Source organism: Mauremys mutica, chromosome 10 (assembly GCF_020497125.1).
Source record: "Mauremys mutica isolate MM-2020 ecotype Southern chromosome 10, ASM2049712v1, whole genome shotgun sequence".
Taxonomy (NCBI): Eukaryota; Metazoa; Chordata; order Testudines; family Geoemydidae; genus Mauremys; species Mauremys mutica.
Window position 1 is genome coordinate 13,538,665 of NC_059081.1, and position 12,749 is coordinate 13,551,413.

Sequence of the window (12,749 nt, forward strand, 5' to 3'; positions counted from 1 at the left end):
ATACATAAAGAAGTCAGATCTGGAAAGAAGCATTTGGATCCTAACGTTTACACTCATGAAATTAGCTTTCACTGTTTTCATTACCAGACGAAAATATTAACTCCTCACCTGCAGCTGTTTTGTTACAAGTGAAAAGAAGCCATGTCGTTTCTTTCCCATACCTAAAGAGGTCCTCAGGCGAACACAGCAGGTGCCATGTACCTGTTGAAACTGGAATAGATTTAGCTAAGAAAAGGGCCTTTTATACAAAGTTAACTGCATTTGGCTGGCTGGTCAGATCAGTTAGTGGGGCAGCGATTTGGCTGTAGTGTGGCCAAACCTAAGAAACAGCTGTGATAGCCTCCACCTTGGCCTGTAGGGTATTGTGGAGAGGGTCACCTCTTCCACACCACCGGATGGTTGTCATAGACAGCAAAAGTCCACTTCCCTGACCAGCCCTTGTACTGGACAGGTAAACGCACTGTAGGTAATGTTACAGGTTTTGACATGAAGGGTCGAATTGTCACTTTGGTTTTCTGGTTGATGAATTTGGGGTCCACGAAGGTTCGGTGGATAGCTGACACATGTGCTGCAGTGTCTCTCCATGCGATGATCTCCTTTTCGTCAACTCTCAAAGTTTCCCTATGTTCTAAGGGTATTTGAGATACATCTATGTCCGGCTTTCCTTGGTGTGAAGGTGCAAGGAGTTGCACTCGGTTTAGGTTCTTTGGGCATTTGGCTTTGATATGCCCCAATTCATTGCATTGAAAACATCGCCCAGTTGATGGGTCACCAGTTTGTGTTGGTCTACTGGAGACTGGTGAGGTAGAAGGAAAGGTAGAGTCTGACTGTCCGTGGGTTGTAGGTGTGGGTTTGATTGGTCCGCGACGGTAGGGTTTAGTGTCGGTGTGTACCCTGTTGGATTCGCTCCCCTTGGCAGTAGCTTTCGTGTTGTCTACCGATGCCATCCATCTGGCTCTCCTGCCTCAGTGAGAGTTTTTGCATGACAGGCCTTTTATACAAAGCTGCTTGATCCTGAACTCTGCTGTACATTCCAGGAGTCCTTTCACTTCCATTCAGGTAGCAGGGCAATAACATGACTGGTATGCAAGAAGCTCAAAACATGAAGAAGCAACCAAGAGGGGGGAAGCAATACTTGTAATGGAAAGAAGTAACTTAGCCCTTTTTCCCCTCACCACAAAACATCACCTCCCTGCCTTGCGCTGTTTGGCAACTGAAGTTAGGAAATGTCACAATTGCCTGTGCAACTTTCACGGCACCCCTTGTGCGTGTGCATTATGATACAGTCTTTGATTATAAGATCACATACCATTTTTTCCCACAGGACCCCTGCCTCATTCAGTCCAGCGTCTCAAAGAAAAGTTGCCAGATTTTTTTTTAACAGGGGCAAAACACATTTTCCCCTAGCTTTGTTCTTGGAAATGGCTGAACTGTTTCAGCTACATTTTTCCAGAGTTATTCACCCCTAAGTAGACACCTGGCATAGGAAATTTCAGCCCAAGGAGTTCAAGTTTGGCAATGTTTTTTAAGAAACTGAAAACAGGGTCTCATAATGGGAATTGACAGACAACCTGACTAAGCAGCCCTACTAGCCCTGCCTGTAATAAAGGTGTGTGACTAAGCAAAACTGGAATAATGGAGAACAAATAGACAGGAGTTTATGATTTTAGAGGGCATTTTTTTATTTTTTAAACAGGGTTACCAACAGGCTGTACCACACATTCTGAATCTCTGCTCTGCCAAATTCTGCTCAGGAAACTGATTCCCCTGATAGCCTGCACAGGCATGGGAAAGTCAAAGGTCTCACTTTTATTCCTTTATGACAAAGGAGATGTTTACACAGTTTCCTTTGCTGCGCCACTGTAATGAAAGTGCTGGATTTGCCGCGGGCAGCCGGCGTCCTGATATAATAACGAAATGCCTCCCCAGGATCTCTTTTGTAATAAAAGTTTCATAAAGTTGGAATCTGAGGATTTGGGGCACAAGCGTCCGGAGTTTAATCTGCTGGTTAATGCAGCAGAATGAGTTTTGGTAAGGAGGTAAACGATGATTGGGGTGCAGTAGAGTCTACAAACTGAAGAATGGTGGATCTAATGTTAATGCCTGTAATACTCTAACTCATCTGGCTGATGTAATGGCTAATAAGAAGGCTATTTTCATGACTATTCTCATCTCACAGTTCTTAAGAGGCTCAGATGGATATTTTGCAAGAGCCTTGAGTACTGTACTTAAGTCCCTGTGGCTGCTATCATATTCTTCTGTGGTCTTGGTTTCTTTGCTGCTCCTATCAAGTTAATTACTATCTAATGGTGACTCACCCCTTTCTGAGATTTTCCTCTGCAAAAAGCAGGAATAGCAGCTAAATGGAGGCATGGTGTACCAGGCTGACTACCTGAATGGAAGAAGCCTCTCAGAGGGATCTAAAAATACCCTGCAGTCTGTAGATAATGGGTGTGATGCAAGGATGCACTCCTTCCTGAGACAACAGAGAGCAAATCTTTTCCACTTTCATGCATGCAGATTGTGTTTGGAGTCAAGTTGCATGCAAGCCCGGAGTCCTGTCATTATTATCTGTGGAGAGTACAGAGACAGCAAAACTTGTCTTCAGCAATCCCTCAAGTCAAGATCAAAGCTGGGTTGCTTAATGGGGGGTGGGGTGTTTCTAGTGAAGACGCAGAAAAACTGCACTCAGTGAGTTCTTGGTGGTGTGGCTATTTCTTGGTGGTCTCTTAAGACCGGAAGTTGCCATAACCGGGTATGCCAGCCCTTTGAGACTTGTGGGAAATGCTCCTAGACCAGCACTACCCCACCTGCTGGGTTTTGTCTCTTAAACTTACCCGTGGGTAGGCGACATGGAAAGAAAGGCAGTGGTTTCGGGGGGAGGCTGTTTGGTGGTTGAGGGAAGAAAACTGTGCTGCTGCCTCTGCTTTTAGGAGGGAGACCATTGTTCCATGAGCAGGATCTCCCACCCCATCTGCTCTCACTGGTGAGGGACAAGGCTAGCCCAGGGCAGTCCCCAGCTGGCCCCTCTCCAGGATCCCAGGGAGCAGGCTTGCTGGGGAAAGTAGTTCCGGGCTGGGGGATGGCACCCTGGGAAATAAGCCAGGGGAAGGGGAGGAATAAGCCTGGTCTTCTCCCTCAGTGGAGGAGGCAGGTTGACGTGCTGGTTCTCCTCTGAAACCTATGGGCATGTGACTCCCACCTTTTCTTTGATTTGAAACAGCTACGGGGCAGACCCATGAAAGAGGGTCAGAACCAAGTTCTAAGAGACTGTAGTTAGGTTGAATTACCCTGCTTGTCTAACTGATACAAGGACCCTGGCAGGGGAAGGGTAGTTTCCTCCTCTTTTGCTTATGTTTGACCTGACACTGTCTCTTATACAGGTTTGGCCCTGTTTTCAGGTTCCTTTATGATGCTCCGAAAGGGCACAGCCGGATCCCTTCGTTTGGGAGGAGCAGCTGTTTCTTCTGCTCAGGCACAAGAATCAATCTGATGCTGGCTGGTTTGGGACGGCAAACCAGTGTTTCCCGAGCCATCTTGGGGCTCTGAGAATCACTTGATTATTCCCTTTCTCAAGCTTGTGGAGGATGTGAGACATCAACAGGAAAGAAGGCAGGATCCTTCTTGGCCAGTCTACAGTGAAAACACCTGCTGAGTAAGCCACCCACCCAGAGAGGTCTCCATGGTCAGACTGGCAGAAGAATGGTAGCTGAGAGAATCTGGAGCTGTTCCGTTATGCAAAAGGTGTTCAGGAATATTGCCTCTTTGCTCAATTGTAACCCAGGGTCTACCCCACCCCTTCCCCTTGCTCAGTTACATCAGAACCTTCGCTGGGACACTTAAACCAGACTGCCAACCGCCCAGCCCTCACTCAGGAGCTGGGATCCTGACTATGTGCACTTATGACTACAGGATTGCCTGTTTCTTTATCTCTATCCCTCTCCCACCCCTGCTTAAGTGCACGATACAACTGCGTGACACTTAAACACTACATCTATAAGGATGTGGGGAGAGGAGGATTATTGACTCAGGGAACCATTCAGGGGAATCTAACTGGACTGAAGCAATGGAAAGTGGAGGATGGGATTGAAAAAAAAACAACAGAAGGATGAAGGAGAGAGGTTACTCAGATTACATTACCTTAAACAAAACCCTTATATTACCGCTCACTCTGTCTGCTTGTGTACTCCATCCATTCCCCGTGTCTTTCTCTATATAGATTGTATGCACATCTGTGCAAGGATCTTATCTTCGTATCTGTCCAAGAAACACCTCGCACGCTTTTAGTGTCACATCTGCCTTGCCATACTGCTATAGACATTTACCAGCCCAGACACATAACCTCCTTGTTCACCCATTCCAACAATGATTTAAAAACCCCAAGCTCTAATATTTTACTCACCTGTCAAAAATGTCCTGCCATCGGTGAGTTTGGCAAGGCTGTGCTACCCATAAATAAATTATGACTGTAGCTGTTGCCGCTGTGGGGCGTTGCTGCAACGGCTGTGGTACAGCAGGGCTTTCTGCGTGTCTGGTAGCATGCTCTGTGTACTGCAAGATTGGAGTTCCTATAGCACATGCGTCCAAGCACCAGACTCTAGTCTTTGGTGCCCCATTAACATACTCAATGCATTTTGAGTAAGTAACAGCACCAGGACTGCCTGTACCTAAAAGGTGCAAATACTCTAGGCACAACAATGTCAACAGTCATAACGAAAGATCAGCCCAGACTCTAGGGGATGTCCGTTGTGAAATAACTGCCCCATGGGATTCCCCAGGCCTAGTGCTAATTATACTCCCTCCAGTCCATCCATTGCCTAGACAGGGTCAAGCCCTAGCCTACAGAGCCCACTAGAATTGACCTCTGGCTTTGCCCGTGGTCTCCTGGTATCCACATGTGCATTTACCCCACTCCTGCTTGCACAATGCTGTCCTATATCCTCCTTCTCCTGGTGGGCTTCTGCCAGCAGCAGGCTGATGCTTTGACTGGCTCTTAACTTTTTAGTCCCAGCTCTCAGGCTGCCCACTGCCCAGCCTTCCTTCTGCAGCCAGCTCCTTCCGGTTCTGGCATGCGGCTCCTGCTCTCACAGAGCCCCTGATTCTCTGCAGAGTCCACTCCTCCTCAGAAAGCTACTACGTTTACCTGCTCTCTAGTGTTGATGGAGCTGTCTACTGCTAGCAGTTGGACTGTGCCATATAGCGCCCTCTCCTGGCTACATTTCAACGCAGCACATTCAAGGTGGTGGTTACGACCCAGCAATTTCGTTACAACAGCTTTCCATTTTAGGCTCTGTACTTTGATTCTTTTCAGCCGTGAGACATAGGTACAAACAGCAGAGCCCAAGCCACCAGGCGTATGCAAAAAGGAAGTCTTGCTACTCTTTGTACACTCTGTGAAGGCTGTACACATGCCAAACTCCACCAGACAGAAGCAGCACCATGCCCAGTGGCCAGTAAAATACCATCAGCGCTGAACAGACAGTGCTTTAGTCTGAGCGGTTTCCTCAAAGTTCACCTGGTGAAGAGCTTCACTTGCCATTCAGATGGGACTTAAATCAGGGGAAGAAACAACCCAGAAAAACTGGTACTCCCTAGCTTTCTACTGGTGGCATCCATCTAGCTGACTAATGATAGATCTTGAGTATATATATTGCTTTTTGAGCCAGGAGATGCCAAAGCTCCTTACTGATATGCAGCCAACTCTGAGGCAGAGAGCAGTTACCAGCTAGAGCCAAGCAATACAGAGGCACGGGGCGGGGGGGGGACATTTTGGCCAAGGATCTTATATGGCAACCCCCTGTTGTTATGAAAAGTGCTATGGACTGAGGCTGTTTAATGCCTACACAAAAGACACAGGGCCTTGATGTTAAGGTCTCATCCCAAACACTTCAGCACAGCACTCTATTTACCGAGCCCAGAAGGGGGAAGACTGAGTCAGCCTGGCTGGCATGGGGACTGTGATTCAAGGGAGTCCAGGTGTTTCAAATGTAAAGCTCTGGCCATTAAGCAAAGCAGCCTCTGTGACAGCAGCACATCCATATGTACGAGCTTATTAGAGCTCCTCTAGCCTGCTTTTTAGTGGCCGCCTTTGTATTGTCCAAACAGCCAACTTAAAGCTTTTCCAAAGTTACAGTCAAGGGCGAGCGAGGGGAAAGTGTAGCGAGAAAGACATCCCACAAGGAAAAAGGGTGTGTGGGGTAGGCGGGTTGAACAGCATGAACCTAGGGAAGAGAGATAAGGGATATCAGAAGCAGCCAGAGTCTCCTTTCTGCTAGCAAAAAGAGGATTGGATGGTGCAGGGGAAGGCCAAAGGAGTGAACAGTTCAAAGGCAGATCTGTTGGAAGACACAGTTAGAATTCAGTCTAACTTTGCTGAGTTGGGGGGCAGGAGGCGTGTCTGGGAAGGAGGAAAACTTGGTTTAAAAGCAGCAAATAATACTGAGGTTTTACGTTCTTTGGGGCAGGGATGAACCTGAGATAAAAGAGCTCTAGAGCCACTGTGCTACCTATCTGACTACCGATGTGCGCAACTACAGGCCTCGTCACTGCCTCGTCATTAAATGGGCAATGGATTTTTCAGTGTATAATCCAGCTCCTTGTCCTCTACAACACAGCACTTGCCTACTACTCTACTCTCATCTCTTTAATCAGCTGACTGACCTACAAGACTCCTGCTTCCATCACCACCTCTGCTACAGCAGGGAGCGGGCAAACCAATTACCAAGACAGAGAGATCTTTAGAGTTTTAACTTTAAAGCCCTTGCTGGAGTGAGTCCAAACACTTTACTGATCACTTGGCTCCCTCTATACCATCTTGTCCTTAGGTCAGAGGGCAGGGCACTGCTGGCGCCTACGGTTTGCAGAGACTGACAGAACATGGACCATACTTTTGTAGGCTCTGTGATCCCATTTTTGGTGAGGCAAAAGGAGGGTCATAAACCTCTTTTAAACTGTATTTTGTATTTCAGGGCCCTTGGCAAGACACATTAATTGGTGCTTTATTGCTTTTAGGTTCTATCCATGTGGTATTATTTTCTTGAATCTTTAATATATATTTTATAGTTAAGTCTATTGGAGTGCTCCCTCTGGGAGATAAATGTCCTGAAATAAAAGTTAATTCATTCTAAATAATAAGTGATGCTTACTGATATGTGATGGTACTTTATATTATAAATAATTGGTGCCCAGATACTTCGGTGATGGACACATTAGAAATGCCTTGTGCCCCAGTACACCTGAATAACTTTACATATGCAAGTACTTCCAGTGACTTCAGTGGAAATGCTCAGGTGGATAAAGGTGAACACGTATAAAAGGTTTGCACGATCAAGGCTTCAGGTAGAGATTTTGAAAATCTGTTAGGAGAAGCTGGGGGACTAAAGGTGAATTGTGCTTTCTGTATTATTTTCTAAGACCTGGGTTAAAATGTTCAGAAGCTCCCAGGTGACTTGGTGCTTTTGAAAATGTTGCCCTTGTCTACACTAGGCTACGCTGCTAATGCCCGTTCAGCAAGAGAAGAGCCCTAGTCAGTGTAAGGAGGGAGGAGAAACCACACCATGAAGAACAGTAGCGTTTCAGTTTGAAAATCAATTAGCATCTGCCTCCATTACAAGTTTGGTTTGGTGAGTGTCATAATCAAGGATGATAAACTGATTCCTAAAAAAGCTGGTGCTTATTTATTCTGGGAAGGTCATATTTCATCACCATAGCAACAAGTATCTTTTCCATTTCTCCAGCAAGTTGGTTTCATTAGTAACCTTGGCCAAATGGGTTTGAGAGAAGAAAATTTTCACTCCTTTTACTAGAATCTGAGGGTGTTTCTATGGGTTTTTTTATGTAATGTTGCAAAGCCCAGTTCCTTATGAGGTGTGTGTGTATATGCTGGGTTTTTTTTAAAAAGCTTTTCAAATGGCACCTTTTCCTGTGATTTCCTGCATAAGTATCTTTAAGTCATCACTTGCAACTTTTTCCTTTACAATTACACAGCAAATCAAACATGTATATTTAATATCAGATCTGGCTTTACTGTACCTGGTTTTTATGTCAACTGTAGTTTGTTAAAAGAGATGAGGAAACTAAGGCCTAGGGTGGTATTTAAATCTTATTTTAAAAATCCTAAATCGACAGGAATTTTTATACTATAAGCTACTTTCTTCCTCCTCCCAGCATGTTTAGGTTTTATTTCTCTCCATTGGACGGCACTTTGCAATGCACAAATCTCATTTGGAAGATACTGATTTAAATGCCCATTGGTGCATTGAGATATGCTTGTGCCACACCCAGCTTGCAGGAGCAGGTCTCTAGGTGCTACTACTGCAATATAAATAATACATGCTTTCATGAACTTCCTGCTCTTTAACCAACAACTCGCCACACCTGGGCTCGGATCCTGCAAACTCTTATCTATGTGCTCAGGTCTACATGGAGTGGTCAGTTCTCTGGATGGTCCCACTAAAGTAATTTGAAGCGCACACTTGTCCTGCATGTTTGGCTTTCTGAATCACAGTTGGTTCTGTGATTCCTGCCTCCACCCAAGTTAGTGTTCTGTTGTTACTCTACAAGGACAGCCCCGTGTTAACAATACATTTATGTATACATACACAGATGTAAATAGAAAAAAATCTTAAAGCCTATGTACCTGATCCTGCAACTAGTTTGGCCTGTGCAGAGTCCCACTTAAGTCCATGTGGGCCTGCCTGCATGGAGCCAACTGCAGGATCAAGGCCTGTATTATATATGGTGCCCTTTCCCTCCCTTCCTTTCCTTGGAATATTTTTCTTTCAGCACATCTAACCTCCAAACAAAGGTTGCTCTCCTTGAGGATCCTGAGCAGTGGTTCTCAACCTATTTACCATTGTGGGTCGCATACAATACTAACGGTATGGCATGGGTGGCGGGAGAACCCCCACTTTGGGGAGGCTAGCCTGCAGGCCCCACCCCTTCTGCCTGAGGCTCCACCCTCCTGCACGTCAGAGCCCCAAAACCTGCCCCCCCATAACAGAAGGAGCCCTGAGGCCCCCCATGACCAGAGGAGCCCTGGCTCGCCCCCTCCAGCCCCAGCGCCAGGCCGAGCACCACTCCGTGCTGCTCCTAGTGCCAGGCTGTGCCGCTCTCCCCGCCTGAGCGCCAAACCGAGCCGCTCTCCCCTGCCTGACCACCATGCCGAGCTACTCCTCTCATCCGAGCCAGTGGCCCCATGCCCAGCGGAGCTGCCTCACTCCCCTGCCGCTTGCTTGCAGCGCCCCTCCTCACTCCCCTGCCCCCGAGGAGAAGTGACGCGGCAAGCAGCGGGGAGCTGGGGTGGGGAGGTGGAGTGCAGGTAGGCAGGCAGTGGGTGGGGGCCGGGGGCCTCGGGAAGGGGCGGGGCCACCGCAGCCCAGGTGTCCCACGGGAGTGGCTGCGCCAGGACGGCTTTGCCTTCCCTGGCCTGTTATACCTGCCGCCCATGCATGGGTGATGCGTATAAGAGGCTGGGGAAGGCTGTGCCTCCTCAAACAGCCCAGCATGGCCCCGGCCACACCCTGCCCTGAGGTCCCCTCCTGCTGCTAGTTGGCCCCAGCCCAGGCAGGCTGCTCCTGTTCTGGGAAGGGAAGCCTGCTGGGGCTAGGGCAGCTGGGACTTGGGGTGGCTGGGGCTGCCCAGCGCTGGGGGGGCCCCTAGCATTGGGACCACATCGCCTAGCGCTGGGGGAGAGGGGCACGAAGGGAGGGCCGCGTGCTGCCCATCCGTCACTCAGGGGCTGGGGGGGATGTGTGCCACCTGCCCGTCTGGCACTCCGGAGCTGGTGTGGGGGCTGTGTGCCGCCTGCCAGGTGCTCTGCAATTGGATGTGCTCGGGTGACCTGGGGCTGTGGGGGGGCTGGCAGCTGCAGGGGCAGGGCCTCTGGCCTTGGAGGGGAAGGGTGGGCCAGGCTGGGGGTTAGCCTCCCCAAGCCCATGGCTCACCCACCACCATGCTGTATGGCCCTGAGGATGTGACATGGGCTGCAGCTCTGTGCTGTGCTGACTGGCTGAGAATGACTGATCCTGAGGAACCCTACTGGGTCCCCCATTTCTCCCTTCCTTCTCTTTCAGTGTTCTGCGAACAAGGTGTTAACCATCTGACAGGTATGACAAGCAGCCTACTCAAAGGCCAGTGCCAATCCACTCAGTGGGTGTTCTGGAAGGAAAGTGGTAGGCAAACTTCCTCCTTTTCCTGGATCACAAGCATGGCACTCAGAAACCTCTTGAGTTTCTACTGGCCTGGGCAAGGAACAAAGGTCATTCCAGAATCAGACCACAACTCCCATGCCAATTCTTTAATTTATACCCTGATATATTGTTCTTTGTTTCTAACTAATCTGAGACTGCACATAAACTAAACTCCCCTGTGGCCTTCAAGCATTCTTCCTTTTACAGAGCAGCTATGGTGATAATATAATTATTGCCATTATCTCTCTGTTCAAATGGAATTTCTATTCCTCCCTCTGCTACCGATGTGACCTTGGACAAGTCATCTCACTTCTGTGGCTTGTTTCCTCATCCATTATATGAAGATTGTAAAATTTGCGAAGCACTTTGGGGGCCCTGCATCAAAGTATATATAGTATAAGGGTAAATTATTGTTAAAGGGACACAGTCAATTTAAAATGTACAGATCTGTCTAGTGGTTTTTTTAAACTGACTGTTGACACATCTAAGATGGCTATAGCTGGGCTGGAGAAAAGCTATTTTATCTGGTTTCAGTCTGTTTTCTGAGTTCATTTGACAGCACTTAATGTAGAGTTAGTTTCTCTTTTCCCCGGTGTAGACTGTCAATCTCCGCCGCCCCCATTTGTCTGGGCGTTTCACCCAGCAACAGCGAAGAATTTAAAAAAAAAAAATGGAAAATGTAACTGTAAAACCACAGACTCTGGCAGGAGGATTCAGGGCAGATACTTCCCGAAAGCACTTTTAACTCTTTTCTAAATCAACTTCGTTTGAGGGGCAGCTGTGATCTGAAATAAAAACCAAATACTTCCATCGCGAAAACCACGGACACCAGATGACGTCCCAAACACCCGTGGATTAACGCACAAATAACTAAGCAATTAAAGTTCAATACCATCTCCCTGATTTGAAACAAGTTACTTAAGAACACACCGACTAGACTCACAGAAGGAAAAATCAGACTCAAGATGTGTTGCTTGTGGCTCTTGCCCGGGGCTGTGCATGACCCAGACGCCCAGTCCCACCCCACTTGTTTTAAGAAAGCCAGGCCCCGGGGGCAGTAACAACAGGCCATCCGAGCGCCTAGGGCACAACGCCCACGGGCGGAGCGCTAACCCGCCAGGACGAATCGGAGTTGGCCACGTGCGATCCACTCACACTGTGGACGCAGGGTCTGGCCCCTCCACACGTGTCCGGGGGCTTCTGAGCAGCCAGGAGGGGCTGCAGCGGGGGCTCCGGCGGACCCCGGGGCTGAGACCCTCCCCTCACCCCAAAGCAGGGTGGGAGGAGCGCGCAGCCCGGCCATAGCTCCCCCCCACCATGCGGTCAGGTGATCGGATGGGGGGGCCGGGATCACCAGCCTTGCTCTCCCGGGAGCCCTGCACGGAGCCGCGCGCTCCAGCCCCCCGCTCCCAGCCCGGGCAGCAGCAAAACTCCGGCTGCCCCCGCCCCGTCCCCATGTACCGCCGCGGGCGGGCGGGCCGGCAAGGGGCGGGGAGCGGGCCCCACCCGCCCGGAGCCGGAGCGGGCCCCGGGGCCGTGCACTCACCTCCGCCGGGCCGGGCCGGGCAGCGAGCGGGCAGCGCGGGGCGCCTACTTTGGGTAGTTGCGACTAACGCCCCGTGATGCGCGGCGCGGAGCTCCTCCCCCCGGGCGCCATGTGCCAGCCGCCGCGCCCGCCCCGGGCTCCTGCCCCTCGCGGCGGGCACGGGGCCAGGGGACTAGCCGGGCTGCGGGCCGGCCCAGCTCGGAGCGGTGACTGTCTCCGCCGGTTTCATCTCCGGGGCCAGCTCGGGGCTGCTCTGCTGCGCGCCGCAGACCAGAGCCCGCCGGCTGCGAAAGGAGCTTCTCGTGGTTTGCTCTGGCTGTGGCAGTTGCCTGGGTCCTCATTGTGCCAGGCGCTGTACAAGCCGCACCAAGAGGTGGCCCAGGCTTCTTTCCTTCAGGTGGCCCAGATCAGGTGTGCAGCAGGGAAGCCCAGGCTGCCTTGAACTTGCTGCAATATTGAACACAAAGCACCTCTCAAACACACAGTCTCTTCATTAATGCTGGGATTTTGGGCTCATACTGGTAGGATTCAAGTATCAGAGGGGTAGCCCCGTTAGTTTGGAGCTGTAAAAAGCGAGAGTCCTGTGGCACCTTATAGACTAACAGACATATTGGAGCATGAGCTTTCGTGGGTGAATTCCCACTTCATCAGATGCAATCCTACTGGTAGGATTGTGATTTTAGAGCAGGGGTAGGCAACCTGTGGCACGCGAGCTGATTTTCAGTGGTACTCACACTGCCTGGGTCCTGGCCACCGGTCCAGGGGGCTCTGCGTTTTAATTTAATTTTAACTGAAGCTTCTTAAACATTTTAAAAACCTTATTTACTTTACATACAACAATAGTTTAGTTATATATTATAGACTTACAGAAAGAGACCTTCTAAAAACGTTAAAATGTATGACTGGCACGCGAAACCTTAAATTAGAGTGAATAAATGAAGACTCGACACACCACTTCGGAAAGGTTGCCGACCCGTTTTAGAGGCACAAAGGCTGGGAAAGGCTTTTAACAG

General features: G+C 49.4%; 1 protein-coding gene across 1 annotated transcript in view; it reads right to left on the minus strand.

Moving 5' to 3' along the window:
* Positions 1 to 11,808, minus strand: part of STEAP3 (STEAP3 metalloreductase) — a 41,583-nt gene extending 29,775 nt beyond the window's left edge. Inside the window, exon 1 of the mRNA XM_045032411.1 lies at positions 11,737 to 11,808. The gene's annotated coding sequence lies outside the window, so the exon portion shown is untranslated. The remainder of the gene's footprint in view (positions 1 to 11,736) is intronic.
* Positions 11,809 to 12,749: the final 941 nt, after the last annotated feature.